An 11841-nucleotide genomic window follows, 5' to 3' on the forward strand; every position below is an offset into this window, starting at 1 on the left:
CATGAGCCCTGTGTAGGCTTGCCAACCTCCAGGTACTAGCTGGAGATCTCCTGCTACTACAACTGATCTCCAGCCGATAGAGATCCGTTCACCTGGAGAAAATGGACGCTTTGGCAATTGGACTCTATGGCATTGAAGTCCCTCCCCTTCCCAAACCCTGCCCTCCTCAGGCTCCGCCCCAAAAACCTCCCACCGGTGGCGAAGAGGGACCTGGCAATCCTGTGCCCTGTGCAACATGGTTGAGTCCAAAGCAGCCAATGAGATATGCCTGTGATCACAGCCCGAGCCCAAACTAAGGTATAGAGATACTCACGGACATTGCTAAATCTACTACAGCCCCCAGAGTGACTATAAACCGTTATGGGTACAAGCAGTTGAAAATGTCTCTTCCACAAGCAAATCAATAGAACATGAATAAGCGCTTGAGCATTGGAAAGAACCACGGTTCCAGGCATCCATCCATCCTTCCATCCATTCACAACACGGACATGCATCCAAATGTGTATTGTTAAGGTTGCCAGGTCCCTCTTCACCACCGGGATGGAGCCTGAGGAGGGCGTGGTTTGGGGAGGGGCTTCAATACCATAGAGTCCAATTGCCAAAGAGGCCATTTTATCCAGGGGAACTGATCTCTGTCGGCTGGAGATCAGTTGTAATAGCAGGAGATCTCCAGCTAATACCTGGAGGTTAAGGAATCAAAATAATGCACTTGTATAGCTAACAATAAAAGCTCAGACTCAAACTGAAATGCAATTAGGTCTATTCAAAGGAACAACCTTAATTATAAGAATAAATACGTGCTCAAAGAGCAAAAGACAAAAATCAAACAAAATTCACAGTTATAGTATCCCAACGGTAAGTATAAGTACAATTTCTCTAAAAGGTAAGTCGAGGTATAATAGGCCAAAAGTCCAAACATCCAACTGGTAAGTATGCACAGGCAACAGAGTAGTTATAAACCGCAATGGGCTTCCGGTAAAGTCCCCATTTCATATTCTTTTTTCAAGCTTCAAATGTTTCCGTGTGCCAATAACCTAAAAGCCAAAAGGGAAAATGCAAAACCACCAATAATATATACTAAAATTCCTGTTACAGTCAATTAATTAATATATCAATTCATATTATATACATACCCTTATGGGAAAAGAAGCTTGTAAGCTTGCAATTAAATATGGACAGCTTTGGTAAAGCGTCTAAAGTGACTTATGCTGGGTTACATTAATATAACATTCTCTTAATTCCACAGGTGTCATCAGTTTGCAGTCAAGCTGGAGGTTACCGTATATACAGAAAAATAAGCGCCATAACATTTTACAAAAAGCTAGAAAGGTCCATAAAGGAGTTTAAACCATTTGGAATAATAGTATCAAATAAAAAGATAAAGCGAGACTCTTGTTGTGACAATATCCTATCCATATCCTGGTTCTGAAAAGGTCTACCATGGTACTGCCATATCACAAAAAACTGCATTTCTGAGTCAGAATGTTTGAGATCCCTATAGTGCTCCATTAGCGGAGCCTCCAAATTTAAATTTCTAATTCTAGACCTATGCTCCCCGATACGGAGTTTAATAGCCCTCTTTGTTTTCCCCACGTACAAAAGACCACATGGGCAACGGATCAAATAAATAACACACTTACTATTGCAATTACTGAAATGTCTTAATGTAAAAGTAAAGCCTGTCCTGATATCCCTAAATTCCTTAACTGGTAGCGCCTGCGCACAAGCGCTGCAGTTGCCACATTTAAAATGGCCGACCTGGAGGTTGGCAACCCTATGTATTGTGAATGTCCAGCTTCCAGTCTAGACAAGGCACCTGTGTGCTGAGAGGCCAGCTTTATCTTATAAAACATTTATATCCTGCCTTCCCCTCCATCCACTGAGACTCCAAGAGGCTTCTTGTGCTGTTCTTCCTTGCTAGAGCAGAGTGCTCGACTTCTACAAACCAGTGAACTGGTCCCAAGCTCTTGTTATGCAGGGCAGAATTTTGATTATACCATACCCAGACAGGACTGTCCTTGCTCTTCTGGCTCTATTGTTTCGTTAGCCCATGCCCTCTTGGAATGCCGCTTTTATGAGAAACTTCGATCACATTATATCTCTCCCCTTTTAACATACAAATCTAATGCCTCTGTGTCTGGCATAATGCCTTTTTTACTAAGTGACAGGGATCCCAAGGCTACATTGTCAGTGGCAAGATTTGTTTTAGTCCTTATATCCCTCAAACATTAGATATATGCTGCTCAAGAGCAATGGATCAAGGAGTTTCTAAGGGATAAAGGAAGGGAAGGTTCCAAGCTCTCAGCACAATACCCAGACCACAAATCCAGGCTATCTGCAGAATCAAAGTCCTCCTCAATCTTGGACTCTTGTTTCATTTTTACCTTTGGTGAAATACTTGATTTTAACATTAAATACGAATAATTGTGGTTATTTTCATGGGTCCCAAATTTATCTCCCTGTTTAATAGTGCACGTGACAGATTCTAAATTATTGTAATTTAATTTTTTTAATGCCTCTTTGTGACATGAAATAATCAGAATTATCTTGGTTAGGCTCACAATCCTTAACTACAGGGCAAAATCAACAAGCACAAAGAATTATCTGTCCCTTGTCTACTGCTGGCATTTTATTGATTATTCGCAGACTGAAGTGTTTCCAACATGCATTTTAATTAGAAGGAACAGTCGCTGGCAGCTGTTTCTCATCGGCAACTTTTACCATTCATTGAATTCCTCATTTGAGGCTTAGGGTTGCTGCTGCCTTTTTTTTAGAAAAATGAAGAGGATGAGAATAACCTCATTTATTCTAGTTCTGAACGGTCTATTTGGCTGCAGCTGGGGGAGGAAGCTTGCCTGTGAAAATGTCTTGTTCTTGGTTCATTCACATTTCCCAAATGGGTTTGGAAGTTAAATGCGCTGTGTGTTTTAATTATGTGCGGGTGGGGGCAGCCCTCAGGACAGGTTGAGGATAAAGGCTGAGTGCCTGATTATCTGCTTAAGGACCAGTGTTGGATACATCGCAAATATTTTGGGGCAAGTAATTATTTGAATAATAACGTATCTTGTCTCTCTCCCAGTCTGTATGTTATAAATTGGTGTGTTGGCTCTTCTGTGCCCTCTTCTTTTTTCTATTGCTTCCACTTCTTCTGCCGATAATGATGAACGTGAAGCTCACGGCCCACTGATACTTTAGTCATCTCTCTAGTCCAGGAGACCCCAATGTGGTGCCCGTGGGTGCCATGGCGCCCAAGTGATTTTAGAAACTGGGTGGGGCAAGGCAGGGCATTTGCCCAGCAAGGCTTCTCATTAACCATTGGAGATTTGATTGGCTGTGTATTTAGGGTTTAATTTGAGATTCTGCAGGCAACTTCTCTTCCCACCCCTTTACCGTTGCGTGATAATAGTCCTAACCCAGTACTAGGATTGCCAGGTCCCTCTTTGCACGTGGCGGGAGGTTTTTGGGAAGGGCAGGGTTTTGGAAGGGGAGGGACTTCAATGCCATAGAGTTAAGGTTGCCAGGTCCCCCCTCTCCTCCGGCAGGAGGCTATTCTGCTGCTATCGGGAATGTGCGTGCGTGCCGACCCATGTGCATCACTTCCACTTTAGAACCAGAAGTGCCGCCTCGCAAGGGGCATTATATCTCTTAGTTTGAGTGGTAAAGCGGCCTAAGAGTTTGAGTGATATAAGGCCCCTCACGAGGCGGCACTTCTGGAAGTGACGTGCGCGCAGCATGTATGCGCCCGTGCACGTTTGCCCACCGATCCTCAGGTGGTCAGCGGGCAGAGGGGTAAATTACCAGGGGTTTGCCCGCCACCAGTGGGCACCAGGCAACCCTACATAGAGTCCAGTTGCCAAAGCGTCCATTTTCCCCAGGTGAACTGATCTCTATCGGCTGGAGATCAGTTGTAATAGCAGATCTCCAGCTAGTACCTGGAGGTTGGCAACCCTAACGCTATATCAGAATTCCAAAGGTGCCTGCAGGCTCGAAATGTTGGGACCCTTGCTCTAGTCGATCACATCAGATTGTGTGACCGTTTCTCAAGCAGGATAACCATGTGCCTGTGATTGCCATCCCTCAGATGGATGAAAACAGGGGAGTAGGACAGGTGATGGCAGACGAGGAATCAGGCACTGCTGAATGTGGCAACTTGACCATTATGACATACTAACCCCCCCATACAGATGCAACCCAAAGTAGATGTGAAAGACACTTGGTTCCAGAGTTAGTTGTGTCCTGTTCTATGACATGTGTAATTGCTCTGGTCCTCCACACTGAAAAAATAGAAATATTCTGCTCAACACTATGTTTTCCAAATTTTTCTCCCTTCTTACTACATGATTTCAATGCAATTCAAACCATTTAACCCTGTGAGGGGCTGCAGGCATTAAAATGTATCGTGTGGATTACTTTATTTACAAACTTCTCTTAGCCTTTGATTTTAAAAAAAAATAGACATTTAACAATATGCTCTGGTGCCTTGAACAAGAGTGCCATCTTGTGGAAAATACTGTTCTACACACACAAACACCCCACCAGAACATACTGAAGTTAAAACTAGCAGTAGAGATCTGGATCTGACCTCATCATGCATAATAGAAGGGGACAATTTTTACAGTAGCTGAGAGGAGATCATAAACTCACTGCATGCTTCCCCTAGCCTCTCCCCACCCCCAGTGGTTTTCTCACATCCAAGCTCACCATTAATTTGAAAAAAGTAATTGGATGGAACAGACTTCAGAGAGAAAGCTACAGCACATCCTCATTCATGTACCCACCATTGTTCTAAATATAGGACCCTCACCTCCCATTTTATATATGATTGGGAGTGACCTAAGTTTATGTGTGTGTGTGAAGTGCCGTCAAGTCGCTTCCGACTCATGGCGACCCTATGAATGAAAGTCCTCCAAAATGTCCTATCTTTGACAGCCTTGCTCAGATCTTGCAAATTGAAGGCTGTGGCTTCCTTTACTGAATTGATCCATCTCTTGTTGGGTCTTCCTCTTTTCCTGCTGCCCTCAACTTTTCCTAGCATGACTGTCTTTTCCAGTGACTCTTGTCCTCTCATGACGTGACCAAAATACGATAGCCTCAGTTTAGTCATTTTAGCTTCTAGGGTCAGTTCAGGCTTGATTTGATCTATAACCCACTGATTTGTTTTTTTTGGCAGTCCACGGGTATCCGTAACACTCTCCTCCAACACCACATTTCAAAGGAATCTATTTTCTTCCTATCAGCTTTCTTCACTGTCCAGCTTTCACACCCAAGCATAGTAATAGGGAATACGATGACATGAATTAATCTAGTCTTGGTGGCCAGTGACACATCCTTACACTTCAAAATCTTGTCTACTCCTTCATGGCTGCCCTTCCCAGTCTCAATCGCCTTCTGATTTCTTGGCTGCAGTCTCCCTTTTGGTTGATGGTGGAGCCAAGGAACAGAAAGTCTTGAACAATTTCAATTTCCTCATTGTCAACCTTAAAGTTGTGTAATTCTCCTGTAGTCATTACTTTTGTTTTCTTGATGTTCAGCTGTAGTCCTGCTTTGGCACTTTCTCTTTTAACTTTCAGCAGTAGTCGTTTCAAATCTTCACTATTTTCTGCCAATAATGTAGTGTCATCAGCATATCTCAAATTATTAATGTTCCTCCCTCCAATTTTCACTCCACCTTCATCTAAATCTAATCCAGTTTTCCTAATTATATGTTCTGCATATAGATTGAAGAGATAGGGAGATAAAATACATCCTTGTCTGACACCTTTGCCAATTGGAAACCATGCCGTTTCTCCATATTCTGTTCTAACTGTGGCCTCTTGTCCAGAGTACAGGTTGCGCATCAAAACTATCAGATGTAGTGGCACACCCATTTCCTTTAAAACCAACCATAGCTTTTCATGATCCACACAGTCAAAACCTTTGCTGTAATCTATGAAAAACAAGCTGATTTTCTTCTAAAATTCTACCATATGCTCCAGTAACCAGCGTATATTTGCAATATGATCTCTAGTGCCTCTTCCTTTTCTGAATCCAGCTTGAACATCAGGCATTTCTCGTTCCATATATGGTAACAGCCTTTGCTGTTACCTTTGAGCATCACTTTACTTGCATGAGAAATTAATGCGATGGTCCGATAGCTGCTGCAATCTTTGATGTCTCCTTTCTTGGGAATTGGAATGCACCTAAGTTTATACAGTTACCAAACTGTCACATCTCATTTGAGCTTAGAGTTGCCAACCTCCAGGTACTGTCTGGAAAAAATATGCACAAGTACTACAAGGATAATGATGGAAATATAGTACTGAGCTCAACCAAAACAATATAAATACTGCAAAAGCAAACTATGCAAACATGTATTGTGAAGAACATGAAACATCTACAAACAAGTGAAAACAACAGTGAATGTATATACAAGTGAATTCAAAGTAAAGAGTCTTTTTTTCTTTTCTTTTTCTATTTTCAAGGTAAGTGACAGTCTTATCTTAAAGCTGTTTTCACCAAAAAACAATGCGAGGAAAGCTGGACAAAGGTAGAACAGTCATCAGGTTCCTATGCAATCTTAGCCATAACCATTTTGAGCAGCCTTTTGGCGCAGTAAGACTGATTATCTATCTCTGTATCAGATTGCTACTATTGCATCTACGAAGATTAATTATTCAATATTCATGAAGAATTCAGGTGATGAAGCTGCATTTTTGCAGTGAAAACGCTTGAAGAGCACCTGCCTCCCCTGGAAACATTAGCCAGCCCTTCTTTCTCCAGCACCCTGGACTGAAAATTAAATACCACGGCAACAAACCCGTAATGAATACTCTAAGCCATCCTTGATTGGGAAAGAGAATTTATTATTTTATTTCTTATTTGCAGAAATTACAAAAGGCATCAAAACACATTATGTGTGACAGGACTACCAAAATCTCAATGTTCTTTCACGCTGCAATGAAATGAAATGATTCCCAAAAATACTTTGCCTGCACATCCATAACTATTTACAATTCATTTCAATATTGCCTCACAACTTAGCTGGAACAAGGGGACAAAAACACATGGTCGCTTTATCCTTCTTTAATCCCTGTTTTAGCCAGGATCGAATGCACATTAGGCGAAACGCATGCATCCGATCCAGGCTGAATCCTGGCTGAAACAGGGATTAAAGGAGGATCAAGCGACCATGCGTTTTTGCCCAAGGTCCTCGGATTGAATCCTTCCAGTACAAGTGGGAAGAGAACTTTCTTTTGACCCCTCTCAGAACTATGCTGGGGGTTGTGGGACCCGCCTGGACAAAATGCCACCCAGGACAGGGGTTGCAGTGGGGGGGGGGAATTAGGCGGCATCCCCCCCTTCTTCCTTCTGTGCCTGTGAAAACACTGGTAGGATGCAATCAATAATTGTTTTATTTAGTTATGAAACAACATACAGGCCCCTGGTTTGTGAGCAGTAGTGAAAGCAATACAGTACAATGTAAACATACAATATTAGCACTCTGTTGAAATGGTGGGTGGTGAAATATCTGCAACCCAACACATTATTTAATTAAAAAAAATAACACTAGAGTCTAAGCTACTTCAACACAACTTAAGAAAACAGCCCTTTCACTGAAACAGCAATCAAAACATGTCATACTTAAAAAGATCAAACCAAAACAAATGAACACGAATAACTTGAGTATGCCTTTATAGCATGAAGGTCAAACAGATCTTGAAAAATGCTGCCAAAATATAATCAGCGTGGTGGAACACTGAGATTGTGACAGCATCTGAAATAAATGTACGGCTCTGGGTTCCTCTGCAAACCTTGCGCCCACCTTTCCGCAACAGCATACTTTTAGTTAAGTTTGCTGCACTTTTGTTTGCTGGCAGGGTGTGAACACAACTCTGTGAAGTACACCAGCCTAAGAGTTGGAAACATGTCCCAGGTCACTCAAAGGTCTTCAAAGCTGGGCAAGAACCTGAACTCAAGCCTCTTTCATTCCTAATGAGCTCTCCATACACTACATCGCATTAGTCGCATCTGCTGTTGCAACTTCATCCACATGGGTATAAACCATTATTTCCAAATACGGGTCTGTGACAGGACCAATACATCTTTTACCTCACTAAAATAGAAGTAATGTTCAGTGACTTCATTCATACCATTGTCCATTGTTAGAGGTCTTTTGGAGGTGATTTTGGGTGGAGGGAAGGACCTGGTTCCATCCCATGCTAACATTACCCAGTCCCAAAGCAGGCTGAAGTTCATGAGGGGCAGAACCGCATCATTTATCCCACTTATCTAGAACACAGATGTCAGTTGTTGGCCCATAGACCAAATATTTCACACACACGCACACCAATGTTATATAGTTGACAGTTGGCAGGCTCCTTCATGCGCGGGTTAGCAAGCCGCCTTGAGCCAAGAGGAAAGACGTGGTACAAAAATCAACATTTGATAAAATCGCTTGCCCACAGTTTTACCCATAATGAAAAATGTCTTGCAGCTATAAGAGGTAGAGATGGTGTAGTGGTTAAGAGCAGTGGTTAGGAGCGGTGGTCTCCAATCTGTGGAACCGGGTTTGATTCCCCACTCCTCCACGAGTGGCAGCCTCTAATCTGGTGAACCAGGTTGGGTTCCCCACTCCAATACCAGCTGGGTGACCTTGGGCTAGTCACAGTTCTCTTAGAGCTCTCTCAGCCCCACCTACCTCACAGGTGTCTGTTGAGGGGAAGGGAAGGTGATTGTAAGCCTGTTTTGATTCTTCCTTAAATGGTAGAGAAATTCGGCATATAAAAGCCAACTCTGCTTCTTCTTTAATATTATATTTCTTTCAATTTTACATTCAGTATCCCAGCTGTATCTCAGTAGTACATATGAAGCTCTGACTGTGTAGATGCCACAAGCTTTATTATGTAGCATCACTATTTATGACAGGATTAGTTTGTGAGGAAAACTGAATCACTGTCTAGACAACAGAGAAGCCCTCAAGATTACAGGCCATTATTCCTCATGTATACATTACCATTATCTCTGCTCTATCTAGTGATCTTTGGAGACACTTTCAATCTGTATTCAGGAAGGAGTGAAAAACTATCCAGATTTTTATGGTATATATTTCCAAAGGGGGTAATGTATATAGCTAATACTCTGGGCTCATTAAAACGTTAGCTAGTTAGACAGCTCCAGATCATACGAGGAATGTGTTAGGTTTGAAACCTGATTATTATCTGAATGGAGCCAATCATCTGGAAAGCTGTGTCTGTAGATCAACACAGGGAGTCGACTGGCATGGGTGTCATCCATGCTGTCAGCAGATTTCAAATATTACGCTACCTGTAAACTCACCATCACATGGCAGCATTTTTATGTTTACCTGGGTGTGTAATGTTCTCATTTAGAGAACATTGGGCTCTCATTTAGTCCAAAGGAAGTGAGAAGTTGCTTTAGATTTTTTTAAAATCAGATTTGAAAGTGCTGGCACACATGATCTATTTTCTCTCTTACATTTTGTATGCTTTTTCACACACACACACACACGCAGAGTTGATATAAATGGGGAGCCAATTTACATTATTTTCACTCTTAATGGGATTGTGCAGGTCTGAATGTTGTCCAGTGTATCAGCGTTATCACTCTAATCACAAGTAACACTGTATTGGGAAATCTCATAGCAATAGCTCATCGGATCATGTTCATTTGCAGCTCATAAGATTGTTTTAGTAAACACTGCACTTAAATTAGGTGCATTGCCTTCTTATCTGCCAGAATGGAATTTCTGTGGACAGAAGGATTTCCATCCATGGAGGTGCAATTTGCCCAACTCCCCCTTCCACTGCAGCCTTGCAACATTTCTTCTGGGGGATGATGGACCACCCCCCCAGGAATCACTAGGGGAGTAACTGGAATTCTGCCACGGAAGGAAGAAATTGGCAAAAACTGCTCCCTCCCTTGGCATGGGCAGAAAGTTTAGGCAGGCTCCAACCCACTGTGTGTGTGTGTGTGTGTGTGTTAAGTGCCGTCAAGTCGCTTCCGATTCATGGCGACCCTATGAATCAATATCCTCCAAAATGTCCTATCTTTGACAGCCTCGCTTAGATCTTGCAAACTGAGAGCTGTGGCTTCCTTTATTGAGTCAGTCCATCTCTTGTTGGGTCTTCCTCTTTTCCTGCTGCCCTCAACTTTTCCTAGCATGACTGTCTTTTCTAGTGACTCTTGCCTTCTCATAATGTGACCAAAATACGATAGCCTCAGTTTAGTCACTTTAGCTTCTAGGGTCAGTTCAGGCTTTAGGATGTATTGCATTTGTCTTTTCACTGAGGTCATATCTGTGTGCACGTGTATAAATACACACACTCTTAAAATTCACCTAGTCCCTCATCTGCATGTCGAAACTGAAAGCCAGGCCCAGCCCCCCAGACAAAGATTCCCTCAGACCCCCTTCGCACCTCCAGGACCCACAACTCAAACATCACATGGAAACACAGAATTTGCCTGGCTCCATTCCCCCCCCCCCCGCCATAACCATCTTGGAAAGGAAACAATTCCAACACAACTGTTTTGCTGAAGTCAGTAGGGGCTGCGGCTGTCATACAGCTCCATCAGGAGCTTCTGTCAGGAGGATAAACTCTGTTGCTAAATACATAGACACCGGATCCCAAGAACCAAGTAACTAGTTGTTGCCATGTGGCAAATTACTTTTGCAACTGCCCTGAGTTTCCAAGACATTTTGTCATGTGGCGTGGAGGGTTACTGCTGGGTGGGGACGGGAATCAACAAACGTACTACACCGCATGAGGATCAGTTGTTCGAAGGAAAAAATCCACTGGGCTAGTGAAAGGGCCCTTCATGATCCTAAGCATCTCTTTAGATCTCAGCCATATAGACATTTCTCAAACACGGGGAAAGGCAGCTTTTCTTAAGGGGTATTTTATAAAGACTTAACCCACACAGTTTTAAACATATCCCCCCCGAAAGCATCCTGTAGTTGGTATGATTTAAGGAACCCACCCCCTATTTTAAAGAATCGAAAGCAGGAGTCTCAAACATACGGCCCAGGGGTCGGATTTGGGCCCTTGAGAGCTCTTATTTGGCCCACAAGCCAGCGAAGGCAACCACCTACACCCAATCCCAATCTAGGCTGATGAGCCTGTTGCAGGCCTGCCAGCTGATGAAGTCCCCCCACCCTCCCAGTCCCAACCTGGGCTGGCGAGGCATGGCCCAGCCTGGCCAAGTGACATTAAAGTCATACCCGGCCCTCGTAACAAATGGGTTCGACACCCCTGCTCTAAAGATTTATTATGTATCCAAGGCAAGCCACATAAAGATGCGTACCTAAATCTCACTCGGTTCTTTTATTATCAAACAGATATAACAACAATGTTGTAAATATAAGCTGACCTAGTTAGAAAATTTGCAGTCTTAAATCCAATTTCAAAGCCCACTTTGAGAAAGAAAGAAAGAAAGAAAGAAAGAAAGAAAAAAGAAATTAGAGAACTAATGCCCCCCCCATACACACACCCAAGGCCGAAAAATATTATGAACAAATTTCAGGACAGAAATACAAAACCCAGTTTTGTACTGATAAAAGACAATTAGATGATGAGCAGAAGCACCGGGTTCAGGAGTAAAAGGCTGGGCTCATTAGACTAAGGTCTTTTACAAGTGGCTGTTTCACTCATTGTCACCCCTCCAACAACTTCCAGTCTTTGTGTTGATTATGCATGCCGTTTCTGACCAGCAGAAGTCCCCTCGCTCTCCCCCTGCCTTTCCCTGCATTTTCAGGGACCTGTTTTATCTTGAATTTGCAAACGTGAGCAAATCGCGAGGAAACACAAAGGGAGAGCGAGGCGACCTCTGACAGCCGTAAATCAA

The sequence above is a fragment of the Euleptes europaea genome, chromosome 9 (genome assembly GCF_029931775.1).
Source record: "Euleptes europaea isolate rEulEur1 chromosome 9, rEulEur1.hap1, whole genome shotgun sequence".
In the NCBI taxonomy this organism is placed as follows: domain Eukaryota; kingdom Metazoa; phylum Chordata; class Lepidosauria; order Squamata; family Sphaerodactylidae; genus Euleptes; species Euleptes europaea.